This window comes from Terrapene carolina, unplaced genomic scaffold, assembly GCF_002925995.2.
Source record: "Terrapene carolina triunguis isolate 2854851 unplaced genomic scaffold, T_m_triunguis-2.0 Scaffold67, whole genome shotgun sequence".
Lineage (NCBI taxonomy): Eukaryota > Metazoa > Chordata > Testudines > Emydidae > Terrapene > Terrapene triunguis.
Genome location: NW_020664418.1, coordinates 2917067 through 2943994, shown reverse-complemented (window position 1 = coordinate 2943994; position 26928 = coordinate 2917067). Strand labels below are relative to the sequence as shown.

The 26928-nt window shown below is 44.4% G+C and overlaps 1 long non-coding RNA gene across 1 annotated transcript in view; it reads right to left on the bottom strand.

The window, feature by feature from the left end:
* The window catches only part of LOC112106997, a 37276-nt gene extending 27955 nt beyond the window's left edge, over positions 1-9321 (bottom strand). Inside the window, exon 1 of the long non-coding RNA XR_003899772.1 lies at positions 9041-9321. This is a non-coding gene — a long non-coding RNA (uncharacterized LOC112106997). The remainder of the gene's footprint in view (positions 1-9040) is intronic.
* Between the last annotated feature and the right edge of the window lie 17607 nt (positions 9322-26928).

Genomic DNA, 26928 nt, shown 5'->3' with positions numbered 1-26928 from the left:
TTACATTAGCTGTACTAGGAAAACATGGCTCCCTTTGCTCTTCCTGCCAAATCTGTAGCAGAGGTGGCCAGGTCACCGGCAGTGCAGGTTAGATAAGACTTTAGCAGAACTGATGTAGGAAGCAGGCTGACTGAGCTAAGGAATAATTTCTGAGCCCTATCTAAAATTACCTCAGCTGCTGCTCTCAAAATGTTCTAGAATCCCTTCCCCAGTCCTCTCAAATCTAACCTCCCATGCTATATAGCTCATTCCCTCAGATCTTATTACAAAAAGGAACCAAACTAAAGTCCAAGATACAACTGATTTCTCTTTACCGTGCACTGTGGTAACTACTCTGCAGCCTCTAATCCCCCCCCTCCTTTCCTGCCTTATGTTGTCTTCACTCCTCCACATCTGCCATCAGACTATTTTAACCCTAATCTCATGGAAATCCTTAGAACAGGGACTTTCTTAGTCATTTTATTTTTACCTAGCAAGTGTCATGATGCTAGATAAATAACCAATAATCTGAAGGTCTTGTACAAACCTGTTTTAAGTTAATTTTGGTCTCCAACAAAAATACACATCACAATATTAATAAAGCCAAATTGTATTCACTCCATGTTGATAGGCCAGTACATGAGCTGATGAAGGAGAATTTCTAAAGCATTGTTACAGCGGAGTCAAAAGTGAAGTAGATCTGCTATGGTGGTGTTAAAATGCACTTCATGCAGAGCATTCACTATGACTCTTGATAGGCAAAGCCAGTCTTCAACTTTCTCCCATTCTCTCACCTACAGTGGTGTCCAATGAGCATTGATAGAGAGGTGTGTGTGTACACAACTAAACAGCAAAAATTCCATTAGCAGTTACTGGTAATGGGTGGCAAAAAAATTAGAAACTTAAATTCAGCAGGCTTTGGATCAGCCCCTACGGCAGTTCAGTCTCAGAGGCGGAAAAAACCCACCCAATTTTCTGCCTTCCTTTCATGCTGCTTGGGTGGCAAAAAATATAAATTCAATAAATGCACTGAGTATTTATATGACACATTGCTTAACAACACAGGAACATGTGGTAGGACTGTTTTTCCAAAACTCCTGGCCAGAGCTCTAGTACAAACTCAATTAAAGGAGCTGGCCAAGGGCATATGACTGCACTCTTCGTTCCCTGTACTTTTCAAAATCCCTGGACCAGAGAGAATTAAATAAGTCATGCAAGCATCTGGTCATTACCTTCAGGTCTAGGACCATGAATGCACACATTACATGCTTATATTACCATAGCCTGCTTTTGTTAGCAGTGATGTCTCAGACAATGCCTGACTTAAGTGGCAAGTAAAGGAAAAAGTTGAAACTATCCTAAAATTTCCCTAGTTATGATTAACTCCTAACTCCTCCCCAACTGCTCCCACTCTCTTCCTGAGAGAATCAAACACCCTCGTGTTGTATCACACTTGCCTCCTCTTACTGCAGCTACACTCATCCAGCTGGGAGCAGAACAAACGCCATACAGCTAAGATGCTTCATTAACCACACAGTGGTGATAAGAAATGTAGCAAACGACCCAAAGCTGAAATATGTTCACATAAAACAGTCACACAATTATGCAGTACAAACAAAGGTGGGGTCATTTCCAAACTTCAGATCTGTGATCTGATTTTAACCACTCCCTAAGTTTTAGGAATGATCAGATCTGTGGTTCTCATTCAGGCTCAGATCTAGTTAAAAAAAAGCACAACTAACTTGTTTGGGACAAAACATCATTCTTTACTTTGGAATTCAAATATTCTTACTAATTTACATACCAAACCACACCCACTCCCAAGCCCCATACCTCCACTGTAAAATTCTAGATCTACTAACATCGTGTTGGTTCAACATGACTAAAAACAGTGACAAAAATGGGATGTCTCTTTAGACCTTATTTATTTGTATTGCCATAGTGCCTAGCAGCCCCAAACATGGCACAGGACCTCAGTGTGCTGGGTGTTGTACAAAAACACAGAACAAAAAGGTGGCCCCTGCCCCAGAGAGTTTACAATCTAAGATTAGGTTCTTTAATATTCCTCCATCTCCTGAATAGTGAACTGTAGTGGGCAAACCTGCAAGAAGTCCTGCCTGCTGCCTTACCCAAAGCACAAACTACTGAAAGACCTAACTAAAAAGTGGTTGAGGTTGCCATCTTCTCCTTGCTTGCAGAGCTGATGTGCTCACATCAGCATTGCTGATTGTTGGCTGATGTTGTAAACTGCTTGGATATACTGATTCTTACAAGGCCTCATAGATTACATGTTGATTTCATAGCCAAATGGAAGTTAAATCCTGCAAGTTTAAAAGCCTAATCTGCTATATTACAAATAAAGTTTGTGCTCACCAACAGCTGAGCTATAGGCCCTGGTCCCAGGAGTGAGAAATTTTGGACCTGTAATAAATGATTTCTACTTATGATGAGCTCTGAACCCGCAAAAGATGTTATCATCCTACTGGATCTTCCACTCCTAGGCCTTACCTTACAGCAAGCAAAGAGGATGGGGTGTGTGTGTGTCAGGATGGATTCCTCAACTTAAAATAGAAGCACTAGAGTCCCTTGCTGCAAAATTCAAAGCAACTGGAAGTCATCAGAAGTCAGTTAATAGAAAGCCTACTAGTCTCTTTAAATTTGGGGTGAGTGAAGGAGAGGGTCTCATTCTTGTATCATAAGAGGCAACACCATCAAGTATGTATAACAAATACTTCCTTGCAGTTCCATCCACTTGCTGTAATAAATGCCAAACACATATGACTTAGACTTATATTAGTACTGTCACAAAGCAGTTTCCTGGGTACAGCTTTCTGAGGCCTGCTAAAGGAGACCCATGTTTAGGACAGCCCTAGCCCTAATACTGGAAAAAAAGCTACTTGGTTCAGGAGCACCGGCTGTAGGCATGTCCATTGAAAGAAGTGACTTCACCTGACCCACTGACCAAAGGTGAATGCAGTCTGAATAAGAGAATAAATATATACATACAGGTCCATATTCTGGTCTCAGTTACAGAGCCAGGAAGTTACTATGGATTTACACCACTGATATCTTAATTTAATTTTACAGTCAATGATTGACAGCACAGGCTCTAGTTGTAAATACTCTAAGGAGACAGACTAAGACATGCTCATGCCAAATTTTAATTTCCCCTATCATGGAGCCTTACCCCAATCTCCAGCCAAGCAGATTTGGACACAACCCCCATGTTGTCATTAGCTGGGTTACTACACTAACCTGTCACCCCTGAATGACTAAGTTGCCACGCTTGGTTTTTAAAGCCCTTGGCTATACTGAAGACTTCCTATTTCTCCCTTGCCCTAATGGGTATGTGCACCCTGACACCCCTCTTTAGGGTACATTAAGATTAGCATCCTCTGTGCCATCTGTCTCAGTCCATTTCTCTCCACCTTTAAAGAACAACTTGAGAGTCTGACCCTGCTCCAAGAGACTTCAGTGGAGCGGGATTCCCCTCATTTGTGTTGCATTTTCAGAATATGACTGCTGTTGATCCCACATTTATGACCTACACCCATCTAAACCTCCCGCCCCTTATATTTGAGTATTGAATCCCTTCACCTGGTTTTGTGTGTTTGAATTATAACAAGTGGTTCATGTTACTAGACTGTTCAGCTTCCACAAGTATGGGGAGGAGAGAGATGGTTTGTAAAATAAATTATTAAATTATCTAAAATTCAAGTCTAAAGTTCAGTGTAAAGACAATTGAAAATCCCAAGGAAATACAGATTTTTTTTAAGGGGCACCTATTCAATGCTCTGGGTAACTGCCATGAATTACAAAAACAACTCTAGTACTTTGTGAGTTTGTCTGTATAACAGAATGACTAGCCCTGGTGGAAGATGGAATAAGAGAAGGTGCTTTAGGTCACAACTGAGGTACACTGGCCAAATTATATGCCTGATCCAAATCCCATGAAATCCACAGCCCTACAAGGAGGAGTCCACATGGCACCTGCCCATATTAGACTTGATCCAAAGCCCACTGAAGTTAATGGGAGTCTTTCCACTGACTTCAGTAGACTTTAGGTCATGTCCATTATGTCCAGCTTTACTTGGTACTTTCATTCCCTTACTTTTATGAGCAGGAAATTAAGTGAGAGATCTATACCAGTATACCACTTTATTGTGCTTTAACCACTGGAACAAACTACCTGTGGAAGTGGTGGATTCTCCATCTCTTCAAGTTTTAGTCTAAGTCAAGTCCAGAATGCCTTTCTGGAACATAACATAAGAACGGCCACACTGGGTCAGACCAATGGTCCATCTAGCCCAGTATCCTGTCTTCCAACAGTGGCCAATGTCAGGTGCTTCAGAGGGAATGAACAGAACAGGTAATCATCAAGTGATCCATCCCCTGTTGCCCATTCCCAGCTTCAGGCAAACAGAGGCTAGGGACACTTCAGAGCATGGTTTTGCATTCCTGCCCATCCTACCTAATAGCCATTGATGGACCTATCCTCCATGAACTTATCTAGTTCTTTTCTGAACCCTGTTATAGTCTTGGCCTTCACAACATCCTCTGGCAAAGAGTTCCATAGGTTGACTGTGCATTGTATGAAGAAATACTTTCTTTTGTTTGTTTTAAACCTGCTGCCTATTAATTTAATTTGGTGACCCCCTAGTTCTTGTGTTATGAGGAGTACATAACACTTCCTTATTTACTTTCTCCACACCTGTCATGATTTTATAGGCCTCTGTTGTATTCCCCCCTATTAGTTCTCTTTTTTCCCACGCTGAAAAGTCCCAGTTTTAGTAATCTCTCCTCATTCGGAAGCTGTTCCATACCCCTAATCATTTTTGTTGCCCTTTTCTGTACTTTTTCCACTATACCTTTTTTGAGATGGGGTGACCAAGTCTGCATGCGGTATTCAAGATGTGGGCGTACCATGGATTTATATAGAGGCAATATGACATTTTATGTCTTACTATCTACCCCTTTCTTAATGATTCCCAACATTGTTAGCTTTTTTGACTGCCGCTGCACATTGAGTGGATGTTTTCAGAGAACTCTCCACAATGACGCCCAAATCTCTTCCTAGAGTGGTAACAGCTAATTTAGACCCCACTGTTTTATATGTATAGTTGGGATTATGTTTTCCAATGTGCATTACTTTGCATTTATCAATACTGAATTTCATCTGCCATTTTGTTGCCCAGTCACCCAGTTTTGTGAGATTCCTTTGTAACTCTTCGCAGTCTGCTTTAGACTTAAATATCTTGAGTAGTTTTGTATCATCTGCAAATTTTGCCATCTCACTATTACCCCTTTTTCAAGATCAGTAGTAGAGATATACTTTAGTCAAACATAAGTTACTGGGCTTCATACAGGGGTAACTGGATGAAATTCTATGGCCTGTGTTATACAAGAGGTCAGACTCGGTCTAATGTTCCCACCAGACTTTGAAAAAATCTATGCATCTATGAATGTATCAGTCTAGCTTTATAGAGCAACACGAGTGTATTTGGAAAATACATACATACTTGGGTTACCAAATGTCAATTGACCCATAATACAATAGCAGAAATAAGAAACCGTAACAATCAAGTTTCATAAATACCAAGGAAAGATAATCTATAGTCAGAAATGAGATTTTGTATCCAACTCATCAAAAACGGCTTCAGAGCATCCACAGTAACTATTTTACAAATGGGATGGTCGGTCACTTCAAAGCTCTTACAAAACTCAGGCTTTAGTAATGAAATGCTCCCCTTAATTTTGTTAGATTTGTTAAATTAGCTTAACTGGATGTTGCAATAACACAATCATATACTTCTACAAGACTTCACTTTTATGATTGTGGCAACTACCCATATTTAAAAATCAGCCATTCATTACCAGAAGTCGTCAGCAACTGTTCTTGAAAACTACTAGATTTCTTGGCACCCAGCATCACACGACATGGGAGAAGGGACAGCTGCAGATATATTAGCTGAATACTTCAACTGGAGGGCCCAAGATTTCCCATTGGAACTTCTATGATCAGCCACATTGGAAGCATGGAAATCTAGCCGGGAAGAGATGCATCCCAGTTCAGCTTGAGGCTCCTTGTCTCTGATGAAATGGCAGTTCAAGACTCACAGCTGTTTCTAGCTCAGAACTAGAGCTAAGTATGTTTCAAATTGAGTAAACATGGATGTAAAGTTTCACTTCAGGTGAATATCTATGGGTTTTATACTGCTGCCATCACTATAGCAACAGAGCCTTCCATATAAAATCAACAGCAATAGCAAAGCCCCTAGTGCAGGGGTGGCCAACCTGAGCCTGAGAAGGAGCCAGAATTTACCAATGTACATTGCCAAAGAGCCACAGTAATATATGTCAGCAGCCCCCCCCCCCCATCAGCTCCCCCCAGCACCCCTCCCGATCAGCTGTTTTGTGGCATGCAGGAGGCTCTGTGAGGGAGGGAGAGGAGCAGGGGCACGGCATGCTCAGGGGAGGGGGCGGGAAGGGGTGGAGTGGGGGCAGGGCCTGTGGCAGAGCCAGGGCTTGAGCAGGGAGCACCCCCCGGCACGTTGGAAAGTTGGTGCCTGTAGCTCCAGCCCTGGAGTTGGTGCCTATACAAGGAGCCGCATATTAACTTCTGAAGAGCTGCAAGTGGCTCCGGAGCCACAGGTTGGTCACCCCTGCCCTAGTGGACTTCCCCTCTCACTAGATGACATAGGTACCTGGCAATGTAATACAGCATCTTTCACTCAAAGGTGCTGGTTCAAAACAGTGGTGCCTTAACATTACTATAGAATGGCTGTTGGGCAACCCATGTGAAATGAATTGGTCTTGGTCCAGTTCCTAACGGACAATGATCCACATCTCAAAAATCACCAGCACAACTGGCACTGCTGCTGGCATTTTCAGGGCAGAGTGGACCATGGAGACTGAGCCCTAGAGGTGGCCAGCTCAGCAGAAGGTTGAAGCATGTAATGGGGGAAGCTTGCATGCTGCCTTCCAAACTGTCTCTGTTCAATAAATAAATGGAGGTCTTCAATCCTGAGAGGTCCCAAACCACCTCCTTCCACCAACACTAAATTCACTTTGAATTATTATAAGACATTAAAAGGTGAAAACACCATCAGACTGCTAGTACAGTGAAAGGATCAAAGTGTCTCATAGCCTCCTGGATCGAGACCCAAAAGCCTTCATCTGCCGCTGCACTTTCTGGTGCATCCAAATGGTCCATTAATCAAAGCTCTATAATGATTTAAAACATCTTCATGCACCACATACCATCAGCCAACTTCAAAGACAGCTGACAATGCTATGCCCTACATTAACACTTATGATTATATTGAAGGTTTCCAGCTAACCAACAGAGAAAAAGCCTGCTGGTTTTGGCCCTGCGCTCATTCCTCATGAAGTTGATAGTAGTTTTGCCAGGTACTTCAATAGGAGCAGGTGCAGGCCCTGTATTCTGAGTCATTGACAAATACTGATTCAGGTTGTAGCTTCTTCGCCAACCCCTGCAAAAAAATAAGGGTTTCTGCTACTTTAATTCTCCATGATCACCATTCATTTCACAAAATAAAAGGGTGTATAAAGGTGATGTTCAGAGGCACACACAATAGTTCTGTCAAGTGCCCCAAGAGAGCCCCAAAAGTGCGGATATATGGCATCAAGATGGCGGGGAAAAAAATCTAGTTTTTGGGCAAACAAATGGAAGTCAGATACCCTAAGAACACTGTTTCCAAACTACAACAATAAGATGACAGTATTTCTTTACCATCTAAATTCCTACTAACGTGTCTATAAACAAAAAGTAATGCTATTATTCCACTGGATGAGCCATAGTACTTCAAATACAGATCTTTGCCATTTTCAGACTAAAGAAGAGATAATAAAACAAACAGCACCTACACTTAAACAAATAAAAAAATTATATAACATGCCAGGGGGGTTGTCATTAACTGAGTTATTGGGTCTCTCAATATATGCTGCATGAAATAATCTCACATTTTGGATATCCTCCACCTCTACCTCCCTTTAGTTAGATTATTTTAATCCATAAATAGCCACTCTGTCAGCTGCTGACGACTGGGAATTTAAAATGGGATTTCTTAGTCAGCTGCTCAGAGTCTAGCTAACTGAAAAGGCAGTATGCAGTGGTAACTCATACCAGGGGATGTTGGGAGCACCTCTTGCTGCTTTGACAAGAAATGGGATATTGACATTAAGTGCCTGTCTGCCCCTCTGGGCATCAGGGACTCAGCATTTAGAAATATCTCCCATTGAGAAAAGAATATGTTATCTCACAAGTGGGGTACTGGCAATGGAAGACGTATGTGCCTCAAACAGCTGCTAGCAGAAAGTAATAGAGCTTTGCAAAACTGGCATGAAACTTTGTCAGCCCAAGCACAAAAATCTGACTTATTGTGATGAGAGCAATGATTAAAAAAATATAAAGGTATTTAACTTGTCCCCAACCCCTTAAAAAAATTTCTTGCCTAAGGCAAGTTGAATTTTACAAGTCTACAACGGCATCTTTCATATTCTTAGGAGTTAGGAACACCACCAAAATAATATGCATTATCACCCCCACACAAGGGCAAATATATATAAACACTGTCCACCATTCAGCATTATACCTGCAACAGGCAAGGATGGGAGTCAGCAGAGCATCTATACATATTGGACCAGATCCTCAGCTGGTTTAAATGGACACAGATGCATTAAAGTCTAAGGAGTTTTGCAGATTTGTACCAGCTGAGGATCTGGCCCATTATTTCTTAAAATAAAAAAAAAATCCTAGTTACTTATATGCTTAGTACAGTCAAAAATAAGATGGATTTACCAGGTTCATATACACACAAGTGGGAAATATCTATATCCAATACACACTACATGGAGCTTAAGGTTGAACTGTTGGATCATGTTGAAATACAGCATAAGCCTGTGTGTTTGTGTGTGTATTACATACATACACATCCCCACCCACCGACCCACCATATATATTTCAACAGGACTCAATATATCAACCAAGAGCTCAATGTAGTGCTGACTCTGAAATTCTTGGGTGGCCTTGCTCCATTACCTGAACCCTGTGCTGGCTAGATAGATGCTGGGAATGTCCTGGCCCCTTTCCCATTAGCTCTTTATTTTCAGACTCTGCGTCAGGTGCTTTGTGATAGGCTTCTGCCTTTGCTATTTTCTGCTCATGGTGGGTTTCCCTTTTTCTAGCATCTACCTCATACAAGATGCTGGTTAGCCTCTCCAGGGATTTCTCCATCTCTTCTTCAGTGTATTCCAGATGTTTGCCAGCACCACTGGAATAATAGGTGGTTGGCGCTGGGGTACTTGGTGTTTCCTTAACTTTCTTTGTTAAATCTGGGTCACGCTTCATTAAAATGAGCACCAAGACAAGCAAGAACAGGCACAAGTAGACAACCCACACTTCTTCCATCTCAACACAGAAACTAAGAAGATAGGTGCCTGAGAGAGAAAGAGAGAGAGAGAGAGAGATCTGCCAACCAACACAAGGGTTAATTTAACAAGCCTCACTGTTTTCACTGTCAAGGGGGAAAAGGTCTATTACTATGAAGAGGACCAGTAATTAAACCACCCTCTAATTTACCAAGAAAAATGTTCAAAACCAAAAAAAATTAAAGCAATGTGACTTAAAAAGCTTTCTTCAGATGAAAATACCAAGTAAGAAAATAGCATAAGCAGTAAACGGCCAATAAAACAGATATTTTCTTTAAGAGAGGAAAATAAAAATGATTTCTTCTACCTTTTGAATGAAACAGCTTCAGTAGAAAGTTATAAGCTTATGCCTGCCAGCGCTTTATAGTCCCGAAACACCAAATATATTTTTTTTTTTTTACTGGCTTCAAACTTTTAGATGCAGGCTCTTGGGGTGGGAATATCTTCAGGGGAAGAGAGTCCCAAAGAATCCTAGGTCAGGAACTTCACAGCTAGAGTTTCTATGCGAAATTAGGTATCTCCAAGTCCAATTCCTCCTTAGTGTCTGAATATTAAGTCTTTTCTTTTATTATGTTTAAATCAACAGGAGTACTTGTGGCACCTTAGAGACTAACAAATTTATGGATTTCCACTCCATACGGCTAAATGCAGTGCCTTGCATAATGACAGGTTTCAAAGTAGCAGCCGTGTTAGTCTGTATCCGCAAAAAGAACACAAGTACTCCTGTTCTTTTTGCAGATACAGACTAACACGGCTGCTACTCTGAAACCTATGTTTAAATCGAGTATTGATTATTTCCTTGGCTGCTGTTTTAATTAAATATCAAGGTTTTCTTTTGTTTGATTTTTTAAAAAAAAATTGTAATTCAGGATTCATTTTTAATTGAAGATATAAAATATTTTATCCCGCAATGATTGTTAAATGCAGTTTCCCCCCATCTCTTTAACACTATTTTAAAAAAGATTAAATGACCCAGGTGAATGATAAACAAACTGTTACTTTAGATAAAGATTCAGTGGGAGTGACTTCAGGTGGCTTCTCTCTCTGCTGGCCTTGGGGAGAGGCAGTCAAAGCAGATGATGGAAGTGGTTGCTGAGACTCCACAGATAACTCCAGCTGCACCTTTGCAGGGAGCCCAAGATCCTCCGTTGGCTGTTCTTCAATGTCTAAGCACTCAGATGCTCTGCTGTCCCACCTGCTTACTTCATGCACCACATGGGCAGCCCAGGGACCAATCAGTTCACTCCTTCAACCAATCCCAGGGGGAAGGAGAAGGAGGCAGCTGGCCAATCGGCTCTTAGCATTGGGTATCACAGCCAAAATGGAAACTGAGAAAAGGAGCTGATAGTACTGGGCCAATCAGGGAGTGGGGAAAGCTTGGCTGGTGGTGCCACTCTTTCCAGGGCCTGACTGGAATGGGATTATGTTTCAGAGCCTTTGCTGTGGGATATTATTACAGATGAGGGTGTCAAGCCTAAAAGGGACAGAGACTGTGCCCAGGTGTTGCCTGCCTGTGCCATATAACACTCCTCAGCTCAATGACCAGCAAAAACAACTCCAATTTCTTTGTTTCCAACCCATTCCCTGCTTCTCTGTGAAATATCCTTGAGCTGGAAGAGCATTTTGGCCTTCTCCCATCCATTACTGACTCTACATGATGACAGAGGCTCACCCCAGGGCATCAGCAACCTCAGTTCTGCCATTTCCGACTCCACTTTTGACTCCAACCTTAATATCCTCTTAACATAAATTGTTTTGGATGTAACGCTGCTCTACAGCCAAAATGCTTCTGAAATAAATGTAGTCAAACTTTACTAATTCTGGGTCACTGAGAACGAAAATGATGCTTAAAATTGTTGATTGGCTCTAGTTTTCAAGATATGCTATTGGGTCAGTATATACGACCCTTGATTTGGGAATGGCGGAGGATAAGTGAGTTATAAAGGGAAGGGATCTCAATTTAAACCAGAAATGACTAAAATACATCTTTGACTGGATCTATGAATAAATCTATGACTGGGTTTGGACAGTACTTGCTTTTTAGGCAAAACAATGAATGATGCAATCTGAAGCTGGTATTGCATCATACATGATATGAATTGCGTAAATTTCCAAGGTTAAGTGAAGCTAAGATAAAGGAAGGTATCTTTGTTGGTCCTCAGATTCGTGAACTTCTTCGAGATGATGCATTAGACCATGCACTGCGTGGCAAGGAAAAGACGGCATGGAAAGCCTTCCAGTTAGTGGCAATAAATTTTCTCAGAAACAACAAGGCAGACAACTACAGGTTGTTGGTGGAAAACCTCCTCAAGGCATACAAAAGCATTGTTTGCAACATGTCACTAAGGATACATTTTTTGCACTCTCATCTAGATTTTTTTCCACCGAACTGCGGAGCAGTGAGCGACGAGCACGGCGAGCGATTTCACCAGGACATTGCAACAATGGAGAAACGCTATCAGGGCAAATGGAGCCCATCAATGCTTGCAGACTATTGCTGGACAGTGACAAGAGATGCTCCATTTAATGAATACAAGAGACAAGCCAAGAAGTGCCGAGTAGACACTGAATAGGACTAAACTATGTACATAATAGTTTTTTTGCCTTTTGTTTCATAATAAATTTTATTTATATAACCCTTTTGCTGATTTTTAAAGTGTTACATAAACAGGACAGGTGAAATATTATCATGTAAAGCAACCATAAACACATGAAAAGACCTAGGTTTACAATTTATGATTAAAACTCTATCTACACAATATACATAGACATAAAATGTAAAAACTTAAATATCTTAGAAACAGTAGCCAGTTGTTTTAATTGTCATATTTGAATTCAGCACATCAAAATACATAATAAATAGCACATTTTATCTCTGAAGCAGACGACTTCTCAAAAATTGTAGACCAGTGTAATTTACTAATGTAAAAAAACCTGAAAAAACAAATGCCAACACATTGAACTATATTGATTCACCCCCACACACACACACCTGGGTTGACCCCTTATATCTTCAGCACAGATCTCTACCACTTGAATTAATGGAGTGAATGGTAGCAGTAGTAGGCTGTTATCCCTATGTAGACCAGTCACTAGACACACACTTTGCCAATGGATTTCAGTTATTTGCTGACAACAGAGGAATGTAGAGACTGAGGACTTCTGGATTCAGCTCCAGGTTCTGGAGGAGAGTGTACTCTAATGGTTATAGACCCTTCTGCTTCTGTGTCCCTGGCCAGTCTCTGTCTCCCACCCACCCCCCAGTTCTTTCCCCACCTCTACCCACAACCTCCTCATCCCCTGCTGCCATTCCTTACCCCTCTGTATTCCAATAAAGCATCTTCCTCCTCCTCCTCGCTGCCAGGGCGCCTGCAAGGGTGGACCCTGAGAGCCCAGAAGAGACAGAATTTCCCTGCTCAGTTCTGGTACCTAGCACCTCAGTAGCCTCTTGACAACCAGGAGGAGCAATTGCAAGGAAAGTGCTGCTCAGCCCCTGCAGCCCTAGGATGTAACATGCTCAATAGCTCTGTGGGGATGGTGCGCAGAAGTTGTGAGGGGATGGAGCATGCTCAGTGCAAACAGAAAAAGATGGTTACTAACTTTTCCATAACTGTTGTTCTTCGAGATGTGTTGGTCATGTCCATTCCAATATAGGTGTGCGTGCACCGCATGCACCATTGCCAGAAGTTTTTCTCCTAGTGCAGTGGTTCCCAAACTTTAACAACCTGTGAACCCCTTTCACTGAAATGTCAAGTCTCGCGAACCTCCTCCTAAAAATGAATGTTTCCAGGGATTTTCTCCTTTACCTGAGTATAAATTATAAAAGCAGTGATCTTGGAAATATTAAATTTGTTTTTATGACATGCTTATTACACACTATTTATTATTATTATTATTATTTATCATTACAGTATTTTTATTACATTATGAAAACAGCAACACTCTTTCAAAATCTCACTTTCGTACTTTGTATCACTTTGAATAAGCCTGTTATAAGACAAGGCTCCTATGTTTCATCAAGGAGCATCAGATGTGAAACAGCAGGAAGGTATTTAAGAAGCCAGCTCAAGTCATTCCTCCTACAGAAGCATTCAGGTCTTGAGCAGTCCTGGCAAACAACGCACGTTACAACAAAGCTTAAACTTGTTCTTTATAATAATTTTAGAAACAATACTAGCTGCCTATTTAATTTTAAAAACAGCAAAAAATATCCAGCTCCATTTCCATTTCTTATAAGGAGTCCTGACGTTTAAATCTCCTCAGTGTGATTGATAGGCTTGCTTTGATCTGCTTAGCTCTTGGAAGTCCAGGGGTGCCGGGCTGCTGGCCCCCTGCTCTCCGAGGTCCCTAGGGACAGCTCTGTCCGCCATTAGGGATTTTTTTCCGGAGAACCCCCTGTAACATTTCGCGAACCCCCAGGGGTTCACGAACCCCAGTTTGGGAACCACTGTCCTAGTGGTATATGTCAGATCGACTCTGGTGCCCCCTGGTGGCACCTACATGACACAGTATATAGGCACCTGCCGACCCACCACCTTTTCAGTTTCTTCTTGCTGGCAACTCCGACAAAGGTGCAGATGGGTTGGTTGTGGAATGGACATGAGCAACACATCTCGAAGAACAACAGTTAGGAAAGGTTAGTAACCATCTTTTTTTCTTTGAGTGCTTGCTCATGTCCATTCCAATGTAGTTGATTCCCAAGCAATCAGTTAGGTGATGTGATTGGAGTTTCGCTGAAACACTGACCGGAGGACTGCTGTCCCAAAAAGCCACAGCATTTCTGGACTGTTGAGTGATGGCACAGCACGAGGTGAATGTGTGTATGGAAGAACAGATCACCACCCAGCAGATATCCAGGATTGGGACTTGAGCCATGAATGCCGCTGAAGAGGCTTGAGATCTTGTGGAGTGTGCTGTCAAGCGTGGAGATGACACTTTAGCTAAGTCATAGCACATGCGGATGCAAAATGTGACCCAAGAGGAGATTCTCTGTGCCAAGACAGGGTTCCCCTTCATCCTGTCCGCGATAGCGATGAAAAGCTGGAGTGGTCTTCCAGAACGGCTTGGTCCTTTCTTTGTAAAAGGCCAATGCGCCTCTAGCATCCAGAGAGTGTAGAAGCCTCTGCTCTTGCCTATTAGCATGAGGTTTGGGATAGAAGACTGGAAGAAAAATGTCCTGGCTACTGTGAAAATGAGAGACCACTTTCAGGAGAAAGGATGGATGTGGTCAAAGTCGGACTGTATCCTTGAAGAAAACCATATACAGTGGTTCAGAGGTGGGGGCCTGTATTTCTGAGACTCTTCTGGCCTAAGTAATGGCTACCAGGAAGACAGTCTTCCAGGATAAGTAGAGCAAGGGGCATGTTGCCACTGGCTCAGTCTTGACACTACCCGGTTGAGGTCCTAAGGAGGCAAACGTTGGTGCACCTGTAGATACAAACACTCTAATCCCTTCAAGAATCAGGCGCAGATTGGATTTGAAAATACCAACCGGCCATTCACCACTATGTGGAATGCCGAGATTGCAGCGAAGTGAACCCTGATGGATGATACCGCAGGACCTTCCTTTTTCAAGTAGAGCAGGTAGTCCAGGACAATGGGTACCTCCAAAAGGTAGGATCTTTCTCTGCAGTGACCACAGTGTAAACCTCTTCCACTTAGCCAAATAGGCCATTCTAATTGATTGCTTTCTGCTATCCATAAGAACGGCACACACCAATGCTGAGAAACTCCGTTCTGCCTCATTCAGCCATGGAGCTTCCGGGCCATCAAGTGTAGGGACTCGAGGTTGGGGTGGAGCATATGTCCGTGCTCCTGGGAGATCAAGTCTGGCAGCACCGGAAGGCTGACTGGCGTGTCTATTGAGAGGGCCAGCAAGGTTGTGAAACAATGCTGGCGCAGCCATGCCAGTGCTATAAGGATTATGTGCACCTTGTCCCTCCTTACCTTGAGCAAGACCCTGTGGATGAGCAGTGTGGGGGGGGGGGAGGTGTAGAGAAACCTCCCTCCCCAGGGAAGGAGAAAGGCATCTGAGAGTGAGCTCGGGCTGTTTCCTAGGTACAAGCAAAACTGGGGACATTTCCTATTGAACCTGGTCGCAAACAGGTCTGTCAAGGCTGATTCCCCACTCTGGCACTTTGAGTGCCGAAGGTGAGGGCCCGTAAGGATTCTAAAAATTAATACTGGCCACTCCAGTCTTGTATTAAACTCCCAAGGTTACAGTTTCTCTCTGACCTTGGATGGGTAGATGCTGCCACCACGCAAATGCAAAACAAAACAAAAAAACCTTTGAAACCAGAAAGGCGCACTTGGGAATTCCTTCCTGTGGGGTACCCTCAACCCCTTTCACCCCCCTCTGGGGAAGAGCTGAGAAAGAAAAACAAAAGGAAATCAGCTGTTGCCACCAGCTAATTAAACAACATGTGCACAACTCTCTTAGGACACCAAAAAGCCAATCCTGTTCTTAAAAAAGGTAAATTTTATTAAAAACAAAAAGAAAGAAAATGATGACACAAAGTTGGGAGGCATTGCCAATTTGGAGAAGGATCGGGATATTCTGAATACTTGGGAGACTTGGATGACCTTGTAAATTGGAGTAATAATAATAGGATGAGATTTAATAGTGAGAAGTGTAAGGTGATGCATTTAGGGATGACTAACAAGAATTTTAGTTATAAGCTGGGGACGCATCGGTTGGAAGTGACGGAGGAGGAGAAGGACCTCGGAGTCCTGGTTGATTGCAGGATGACTATGAGCCGGCAATGTGACGTGGCTGTGAAAAAAGCTAATGCGATCTTGGGATGCATTAGGCGAGGTATTTCTAGTAGGGACAAGGAGGTGCTGCTTCCGTTATACAAGGCGCTGGTGAGACCTCATTTGGAGTACTGCGTGCAGTTCTGGTCTCCCATGTTTAAAAAGGATGAACTCAAACTGGAACGGGTACAGAGAAGGGCCACTAGGATGATCCGAGGAATGGAAAACCTTTCCTATGAAAGGAGACTCGAGGAGCTCGGTTTGTTTAGCCTAACCAAAAGAAGGCTGAGGGGGGATATGATTGCCCTCTTTAAATATATCAAAGGGATAAATACCAGGGAGGGAGAGAGAGGAATTATTTCAGCTCAGTACTAATGTGGACACGAGAACGAATGGATATAAACTGGTCGTGGGGAAGTTTAGGCTTGAAATTAGATGAAGGTTTCTAACCGTCAGAGGGGTGAAATTTTGGAACAGCCTTCCGAGGGAAACGGTGGGGGCGAAAGACCTCTCTGGCTTCAAGATTAGGCTAGATAAGTTTATGGAGGGAATGGTTTGATGGGATAACGTGATTTTAGTCAATTAGGCAATAACGTGCCATCGCTGGTAAAATGTGGGTCCGGCTGGAGAATCTTGCCTGTATGCTCAGGGTTCTACTGATCGCCATATTTGGGGTCGGGAAGGAATTTTCCTCCAGGGTAGATTGGCAGAGGCTCTGGAGGTTTTTCGCCTTCCTCCGCAGCATAGGGCAGGGGTCGCAAGCTGGAGGATTCTCTGCGACTTGAAGTCTTTAAATCACGATCTGGAGACCTCAACAGCTGAGATAAGGGAAATTGGGTGGGTCAGCTTTTGTGGCCTGCATCATGCGGGAGGTCAGACTAGATGACCATAATGGTCCCTTCTGACCTTAAAGTCTATGAGTCTATGAGTAAAATACATCTGGAATTTAGGCTTTTGCTAGATTTTAAAAACCCACTTACAAAATTTAAACATCAAGAATAACCGTCTTGAGATCCAGCTTAAAGGTTACAAGCAAAACAAAAAGCATTTGGGGTTAGCACAGAGAAGTCCACAAGCCAATAAGAAATAAACAGAATAGACCTAATCGCATCTTTCTAGACATTCCCTAATTTATTTGTATATCTGGGGGTTTCAGATAAGCCATCTCTAGGTATGATCTGATTGTTTTCATATTCGGCTTAAGCTTCTCACAGCATGCCTGCTCCCTGTTAGAACATAAGAACGGCCGTACCGGGTCAGACCAAAAGTCCATCTAGCCCAGTATCCTGTCTACCGACAGTGGCCAATGCCAGGTGCCCCAGAGGGAGTGAACCTAACAGGCAATGATCAAGGGATCTCTCTCCTGCCATCCATCTCCACCCTCTGACAAACAGAGGCTAGGGACACCATTCCTTACCCATCCTGGCTAATAGCCATTAATGAACTTAACCACCATGAATTTATCCAGTTCTCTTTTAAACGCTGTTATAGTCCTAGCCTTCACAACCTCCTCAGGTAAGGAGTTCTACAAATTGACTGTGCGCTGCGTGAAGAACTTCCTTTTATTTGTTTTAAACCTGCTGCCCATTAATTTCATTTGGTGACCCCTAGTTCTTTTATTTACTTATTCCCATAATACCTTTTCCTTATCCACTTTCTCCACATCACTCATGATTTTATATACCTCTATCATATCACCCCTTAGTCTCCTCTTTTCCAAGCTGGAGTCCTAGCCTCTTTAATCTCTCCTCATATGGGACCCATTCCAAACCCCTAATAATTTTAGTTGCCCTTTTCTGAACCTTTTCTAGTGCCAGTATATCTTTTTTGAGATGAAGAGACCACATCTGTACGCAGTATTCGAGATGTGGACGTACGATCGATTTATATAAGGGCAATAATATATTCTCAGTCTTATTCTCTATCCCCTTTTTAATGATTCCTAACATCCTGTTTGCTTTTTTGACCGCCTCTGCACACAGCGTGGACATCTTCAGAGAACTATCCACAATGACTCCAAGATCTCTTTCCTGATTAGTTGTAGCTAAATTAGCCCCCATCATATTGTATGTATAGTTGGGTTATTTTTTTCAATGTGCATTACTTTACATTTATCCACATTAAATTTCATTTGCCATTTTGTTGCCCAATCACTTAGTTTTGTGAGATCTTTTTGAAGTTCTTCACAGTCTGCTTTGGTCTTAACTATCTTGAGCAGTTTAGTATCATCTGCAAACTTTGCCACCTCACTGTTTTCCCCTTTCTCCAGATCATTTATGAATAAGTTGAATAGGATTGGTCCAAGGACTGACCCTTGGGGAACACCACTAGTTACCCCTCTCCATTCTGAGAATTTACCATTTATTCCTACCCTTTGTTCCCTGTCTTTTAACCAGTTCTCAATCCATGAAAGGACCTTCCCTTTTAACCCATGACAGCTTAATTTATGTAAGAGCCTTTGGTGAGGGACCTTGTCAAAGGCTTTCTGGAAATCTAAGAACACTATGTCCACTGGATCCCCCTTGTCCACATGTTTGTTGACCCCTTCAAAGAACTCTAATAGATTAGTAAGACACGATTTCCCTTTACAGAAACCATGTTGACTATTGCTCAACAGTTTATGTTTTTCTATGTGTCTGACAATTTTATTCTTAACTATTGTTTCGACTAATTTGCCCGGTACCGACGTTAGACTTACCAGTCTGTAACTGTCGGGATCACCTCTAGAGCCCTTTTTAAATATTGGTGTTACATTAGCTGACTTCCAGTCATTGGGTACAGAAGCCAATTTAAAGGACAGGTTACAAACCTTAGTTAATAGTTCCGCAACTTCACATTTGAGTTCTTTCAGAACTCTTGGGTGAATGCCATCTGGTCCCAGTGACTTGTTAATGTTAAGTTTATCAATTAATTCCAAAACCTCCTCTAGTGACACTTCAATCTGTGACAGTTCCTCAGATCTGTCACCTACAAAAGCCGGCTCAGGTTTGGGAATCTCCCTAACATCCTCAGCCGTGAAGACTGGAGCAAAGAATCCATTTAGTTTCTCCACAATGACTTTATCGTCTTTAAGCGCTCCTTTTGTATCTTGATCATCAAGAGGCCCCACTGGTTGTTTAGTAGGCTTCCTGCTTCTGATGTACTTAAAAAACATTTTGTTATTACCTTTTGAGTTTTTGGCTAGCCGTTCTTCAAACTCCTCTTTGGCTTTTCTTATTACATTCTTGCACTTAATTTGGCAGTGTTTATGCTCATTTCTATTTGCCTCACGAGGATTTGACTTCCCCTTTTTAAAGGAAGTCTTTTTATCTCTCACTGCTTCTTTTACATGGTTGTTAAGCCACGGTGGCTCTTTTTTAGTTCTTTTACTGTGTTTCTTAATTTGGGGTATACATTGAAGTTGGGCTTCTATTATGGTGTCTTTAAAAAGCGCCCATGCAGCTTGCAGGGATTTCACTTTAGTCACTGTACCTTTTAACTTCTGTTTAACTACCCCCCTCATTTTTGCATAGTTCCCACTTTTGAAATTAAATGCCACAGTGTTGGGCTGTTGAGACGTTCTTCCCACCACAGGGATGTTGAATGCTATTGTATTATGGTCACTATTTCCAAGCGGTCCTGTTATAGTTGCCTCTTGGACCAGCTCACGCGCTCCACTCAGGACTAAATCTAGAGTTGCCTCTCCCCTCTTTCCCGGAGAACCACAACACAAAGGGAAGTTTTTTTCCCCTCCAATTTTAAAAATTTCTAGCCCTCCCATTGGCTCTTTTGGACAGGTGCCCACTCACTTCCTTTTACCTGTGGGCTTGTTAACGCAGAAGGCTGACTGGCGTGTCTATCGAGAAGACCAGCAAGGTTGTGAAACAATGCTGGTGAAGCCATGCTGGTGCTATAAGGATTATGTGCGCCTTGTCCCTCCTTACCTTGAGCAAGACCCTGTGGATGAGCGGGGGGCGGGGGTGGTAATAGAGAAACCTCCCTCCTCAGAGAAGGAGAAAGGTATCTGAGCCTGAGCTCAGGCCGTTTCCCAGGTACAAGCAAAACTGGGGACATTTCCTATTGAACCTGGTCGCAAACAGGTCCACCTAGGGAAACCCCCACTTTGGAAAACTGCATTCAAGATGTCTGGTTGGATGGACCACTCGTGATGATTGGTGAAAGATCTGCTCAGGTGGTCCACCACCCCGTTCTGAGCACCTGGTAGATAGGAGGCTTCCAGGTGAATGGAGTGAGCTATGCAGTACCCCCATAGAATCAACACTTCCTGGCACAGGGGAGAGGAGCAAGCCCACCGTTGTTTGTTTATATAAAACATCATGGTCGTGTTATCTGAGGACTGACACGCATTTGCCATGTAGGTTGTGACAGAACACCTGACAGGCTAGGCTCACCACTCTTAGCTCCCAGACATTGATTTGTAGGGCTAATTCCTCTGGCATCCTGGGGGGCCCTAAGTGAACTCCCCATCCCATGTCCGAGGCATCAGTTACCAGCGTCATTGAAGGGGCGGGCCTTGTGAAGGGGATGCTGGCACACACGGTGACCTGGTCCAGCCACCACTGAAGAGTGAGCATTACTGCTGAGGGAAGAGTGACCACCTTGTCCAACAGGTTACAGCCTGGTATACATACCAATGCCAGCCATGCTTGGAGAGGCCACAGTCTGAGCTGCGCATGTTGCACCATGTAGGTATAGGAGGCCACATATCCCAGGAACCTCAAGCATCTTCGTGCCATGGTGACGGGAAAGCACCTCGGGCCGTTTATGATCTCTTTGAAGGCCTGGAAGTGGTTCTCCGGCAAGGAGGCTCTGGACTGGTTCGAGTCGAGAACTGCTTCTATGAACTCCTTTGTATAGGAGAGAAAGTCGACTTGTGTTTGTTTATCAGGAGCCCCAGGTTCCTGAAAGTGGTTTGTATGAGGTTCACGTGCCCTTCTACCACGTCTCTGGACCAACCTTTGATCAGCCAGTTGTCCAGGTAAGGGTGGACCTGGACTCCTTGCCTGCTGAGAAAGGCCGCCACCACTGCCATGCAGTTCATGAATACTTATGGGGCAGCCGACAGGCAGCACTGTAAACTGCTAGTGTTTGTGGTCTACCACAAACCGAAGGTATTTTCTGCGCCCTGGGAGGATGGCTATGCAAGAGTACACATCCTTCAAATTGAGGGTGGCAAACCAGTCCCCTGGATCTAAGGAAGGGATAATCGAGGCCAGGGAGACCATATGGAACTTCAGCTTCTTCATGAACTTGTTGAGGTTCCACAGGTCTAGGATGGGTCTGAGATTCCTGTTGGCCTTGGGGATCAGGAGGTAGAGTGAGTAGAACCCCTTGCCTCTTAACTCCAAAGGAGCCTCCTCCACAGCTCCGACCTTTAGGAGCCACTGTACCTCCTGGGCTAGAAGACGCTCATGAGAAGTGTCCCTGAAGAGGGAATGGGAGTGAGAATAGGAAGGAGGGGAGGAAATGAACTGCAGGGTATATCCCACTTCTACCATGCAGAGTACCCAGCAATCCAAAGTGATGTTGATCCACACGGTAAAAATGGGACAAACAGTCTACAAACGTAAGGGTAAGATCCAGCCTTGTTCTGATGTGTCATCTTCGGGTGCACCCTCATAAGACCCCGCCGGTTGTTTTGCAGGCGCAGACACGGATGTTGAAGGGGCGTGAGGTGAACGTCTCCTCCTAAAACCCTTGTTTCTCTGCTGACTGAAATCCTGCCTCTGCTGTTGAGGTTGGTGGAATCGGCCCATAGGTTGGGGCTTATAAATGTTTATGTAATGTTATAGTGTTTACGAACCAGGACTGGCACGTGAAGTCCTAACGACTTTAGAGTGGCCCTGGAATCCTTCAGATTATGTAGGCGGGCATCTGTCTGGTCTGAAAAGAGGCAAGTTTCCTCAAACAGCAGGTCCTGAATTGTTTCCTGGACCTCACGAGGGAGTCCAGAGGACTGGAGCCAAGAGCTCCATCTCATCACTATGGCTGTGGCCTGGAGGGATGCCTTGGATACAGCCTTACCTTCCTCCATCGAAGCCGCAAGCTCAGATCTGGACTCTGATGAGAGTTCCTTGAACTTTAACATGGCAGACCATGAATTAAAATCATAACTTAGGAGGGCCTGGTGGTTTGAGATTCTCAGTTGGAGGCTCTGCGTAGAGCAGACTTTTCTCCCCAACAGGTCCAGTTTCCTGGAGTCCTTTGCCTTAGGAGAGAATCCTTGTTGTCCCTCTCTCTCCTGCTAATTGGCAACAGACAACTAGGGAACCCGGCGGGGGATGGATATAAAGTACTCATACCCCTTCGGGGCACAAAGTACTTCCATTCCACCTGCAAAGCCTTGATGGGCTGTAGAATGGCCTCGTTTAAAGGTAGGGCCACTCTAGCTGGACCCGAGTGTGCCAGTATGTCTACCAGGGCCAGGGCTGACTCCTATCTCTTCTGCTTGTACATTCAGGCTTTGAGCCACCCGACGCAAGAGCTCCTGATAGGCCTTGTAATAATCTTGTGTGGGTGCTATGAACATGCCCGCCACTTCTTCATCAGGGGAAGACAATGAGGAGGCTTGTACTGTCATCCGGGCTTTCACGTCTTCGGTTGCTGGTCAGTCCCCTGCGGGGGTATCCTGGGTCTCATCCACTTCTGCACCCGGAACTGAACCCCTCTCTGAAGGGGAAGGTGGCGGTACTCTTGCCTCCAAGGGTGCCGAGTGGGACCGACCCGTGTGGGAGGCTTGGTAGGATTATGCTGCCCACGGAGTCCACATTGGCCACTGTAGTGGCCTCTGCTACTGGACAGGTGGCTATGTTGGCTGGCTCAACCCCTAGGTCACCGGCACAGGATGCCTACGGTCTGGCTTGATGTCTGCTCCATTGCAAGGTATAGGACCTTGCCATCGACTTGGAGCTTGAGGACCCACTTCTGGGTGACCATGGAGGTGCCTTACCCACTCGTGCCGTGGTATCGCGAGAGGAGCGGTGCCTCGATGATTTGCTCCAGGAATGTGACTGGTCCCTCAATGTGGGATGGTGCCGGGGTAGTGACCGGTGTTAGGATTCCAATCGGTGCTGTGATTGCGAGAGGTGCCGTGACTGTGATCAGCGAGGAGTGGAGCCTCTAGAGGATGAGTGAGATACCAGGCAGTGTCTCGCCATCATTGAAGGCTTGCCAAAGACAGGCACTTGCATCCATGGGACAGTTCTTGTGCTATCAGACCTACCTCCGATGGGCCTTGGCTTGGAGAAGGTGCTGGAAGGGACTGAAAGCCTTTTGCTGCCTCATATGCCTCTGGCGTAGTTGACATGGCCAGGGCAGAGTCATGTCTATGGCTCACCCTAGGCGGGGAGTCCATGCTCACCGGACTCAATGGGTCCCTTCCCAGGGCCAGAGTCAATGGCACAGGCTGGTCGCCGCCAGTGTGAGAGTAGCCCAGCACAGGTCTCACTCTGTCTGCAGCTTTTCTCAAAGAGGATCGTCCCCAGTCCAACTTCGTCGTCCTTTTGTTTGGCACTGTTGGTGATGGGCATGAGTATTTGCTTGCAGAGCAAGAGAACAAGAGCGTTCCAGCAACTGTCACAGACCGAAAGAAGGAACTGAGGAGGCAGCAGGTTGGCAGGTGCTTATATACCGCGAAGGTGCCACTCCAGGGGCCACCAGAGTTGACCTGACAGATACCAGTAGTGGGGAAAACTTCCAGGGATGGTGCACACGCCCTATATTGGAATGGACATGAGCAAGCACTCAAAAAAACCCCTCAGATTTAGCTATCAAACTCCAACAAGTGTCCACTGAGTCTGAGCAAAGTGAGATTTATCAAAGGTTTATAACTTGGCCAAATTTTGTCCCCGCTCCACAACATGGGGGCACTAGAGCTTCTCAGTGACATGGTTGTAAGATTTTCTTTTGTCCAGCACAAGCAAAGAGCATATTTTCCCCTAACCTCATTCTTGGAAATGGCCACTCACTTTTAACTAAAACTTAAAAAAAAAATTAAATTAAAATAAAACAAAAAATTACAGCCTGAGGCAAACAGTTGGCATGGAAAATTTCTGCCCAAATAGCTGGAAATTTGGCAATGCTACGAATAAGGGTAAGATTTTGTCATGGATATTTTTAGTAAAAGTCATGGACAGGTCACGGGCTTCTGTGAATTTTTCTTTATTGCCTGTGACCTGTCCATGACTTTTACTAAAAATATGCATGATAAAATGGGAAGGGGCTGGGCGGCTGTGGGGTGGCTGGGAGCTCCGGGGCCCCCACCACCTGTGGGGGCTCAGAGCTCCAGGGTTTCCCTGTCCCTGCAGTGACAGGGAGCTGCAGGGATCCCTCTGCCCCCTCATGATAGGGGCCAGGGAGCTGCAGGGGTCCCTCTGCTGCGGTGGTTGGGGAGCTGCGGGGGTCCCCATGTCACCTGTAGCAGCTGGGAACTTCAGGGTACCCCCCCCCGCCCACAGTGGCCGGGAGCTGCGGCAGGGGCTTTGGGGAAGGGGTTGGAATGGGGGTGGGGAAGGAGAGGGAAGAGGCAGGACAGGAAAGATGTTAGCTGGATCAGCAAAACATAATCCACCCTGCTGCTGCCAGCTTCCACACACACATGCTCTGGGGAGGAGGGCAGGCAGACAGGCGGGCTCTCGGAGCTGCTGTTTAAGGCAGTGTTTACAGTCACTCTCGCTTTGGGGGTGGGGATGTCTGTTGTGTGCATTTCAATGAGCTGTTTCCACAGTTCTCTGAAGTTTATCCAAGTCAAACTGCCCAAGCTTGACAAATAGCCTTGCAGCGACCAAGCCATTGAGCCTGCTCTTCCTGCATCCCCAATCCTCCCCTCCAGCTATACCCTGACTCACACCAACCCTGGGCCAGCCCCTTCACCACTCTTCAAATCTCCCCTCCCTCAAGGGAGGGCCAAACACACCCGCCCTTGAAATCCATCCCCATTGATCACATGCACAGTGTGAAACGCGGGGGGGGGGGGGAAAAGGGAGCTGGGAAAGCAGCAGCAGCCAGTCACAACTTTTCCTTTAACACTGGGAGGGAGGCGAATCAGAGAGAAATATCATGAGGGAAGGGGGAGGGAACAGGGATCTTGGATTTTCCAGTTTACAAAAACCAGGCCTGTTCCCCACATCTCTCACCCTCAACAACACCTGCATGGGAAAGAAATCCCCGATCCTCCTAGGGGACGCGGATGCTTCAACACAGGTGCAGACTGCTGAGTAAATTCGCTCAATAGAAGCCTACAACTCCCAGCATGCTGTACTCCATCTTGCATAGAGCTGCCGCCTTAGAGACGGAGCAGGGCATGCTGTGAGTAGTTGGGAAGAATGTTTGTTAAAAGTGGCAACGTATTTTGTATGAGTAGTTACTTTAAAAAGTTCCTGCCATTACAGCGATGTTGATAGACTTAGTGTAGATCATCATCAGTGTTACTGACCACATAATAAAACATAAACACCTGTAACTATTCCTTAAAAACCCCCTTCGCATTACAGTTTAAAAAAAGTTAATACATTGACTTTTAATAGCATACTATATTACTCTTCATTCTTTACTATACTTTTGTATCGTTGTATGAAAAGATTTCAGTGATGTGGACCTTGGGCCAATGTACTAGTCCTCATGTGGCCCTTGTGGTGATTTGAGTTTGAGATCCCTGCTTTAGGAGTTGGAGCACCTCAATTTTGCACAATTCACTTGTAGAGGCAGCCTACACACCAGGAAGCAACACAGGCAGTATGAGCTGAAAGTTCCCCAGTAAGGAAATGAGTAGGGTGTTACAGCAGAAGGCTGGTTAGATCATTATAAGAAAACCAGAACAAACTTCTACTTTCAGTGTAACTCAGCCAGTACTATAAAACAGACTATCTAGTCAGCCTGTGCTACAAGACTTTCATTAACACTCAGCCAAGTACAAAAGCAACTCCTTTGTGAGATGTCCTACCACTCCAAGCCAACTGCACAAGCAAGTTTAGAGATGTGGCCACAAGAGGCCCAGCAATGCAAGGCTACAAAGAATCAAAGCAAAGGGTGGAAGGTATCCAAGAGACGCTCATAATTTACTGGAATAGTCACATAGGGTAGGCCCCATATTATTACAAACGGTGACAAGGAAAGTCCCCCAGATTCCAAATTGGCTTTTAATTAAAAAAAAAAAAATCTGTGTCCTTGCTATGAAACATTTTTGTGGAACCCACAGCATCTGGTTTGTGCTGTTTCAACCAAAAACAGTCAAGAGATACCTTAACAACTGATAATGGTCCAGAGATGCTTCAAGCATGAGAAAGCAACAAGAGTGGAGTTAAAAACTGCTGTAAGCTTGCTTCTTATACAGCAGTTATTTATTAACTAATGTTCAACAAGTCTTTGAAGTAGGAAAGCAGTATCCCCATTTTACAGCTGGAATGACTTGCTCAGGGTCACACAGTGCGTCTGTGGAAGAGCACATTCTTGTGATCAGTCCACTTTCCAACTTACAAAGGTAAAGTATCTGTGCTTGGAACTGTAATGTACCCCTTTACTGAACAGCTGCATTCTGGATCCTCCCATGCTGAAGCACAGGGAAAGGAATATGGCTTTATAGAACAGCTTTACAGAGGTCTGAAGCACAAACCTGTGAAAGCCCACAGAATGGCTCTCCCAAGTTTTGGAAGAAGTTTTCACGTCCCCTGCCACCTTTGGAGATAGCAGTTTACCATAAAATCCTGCTATATTAATTCCAGGCTCTTTGGAAGCAAGAAAAAAAAAAAA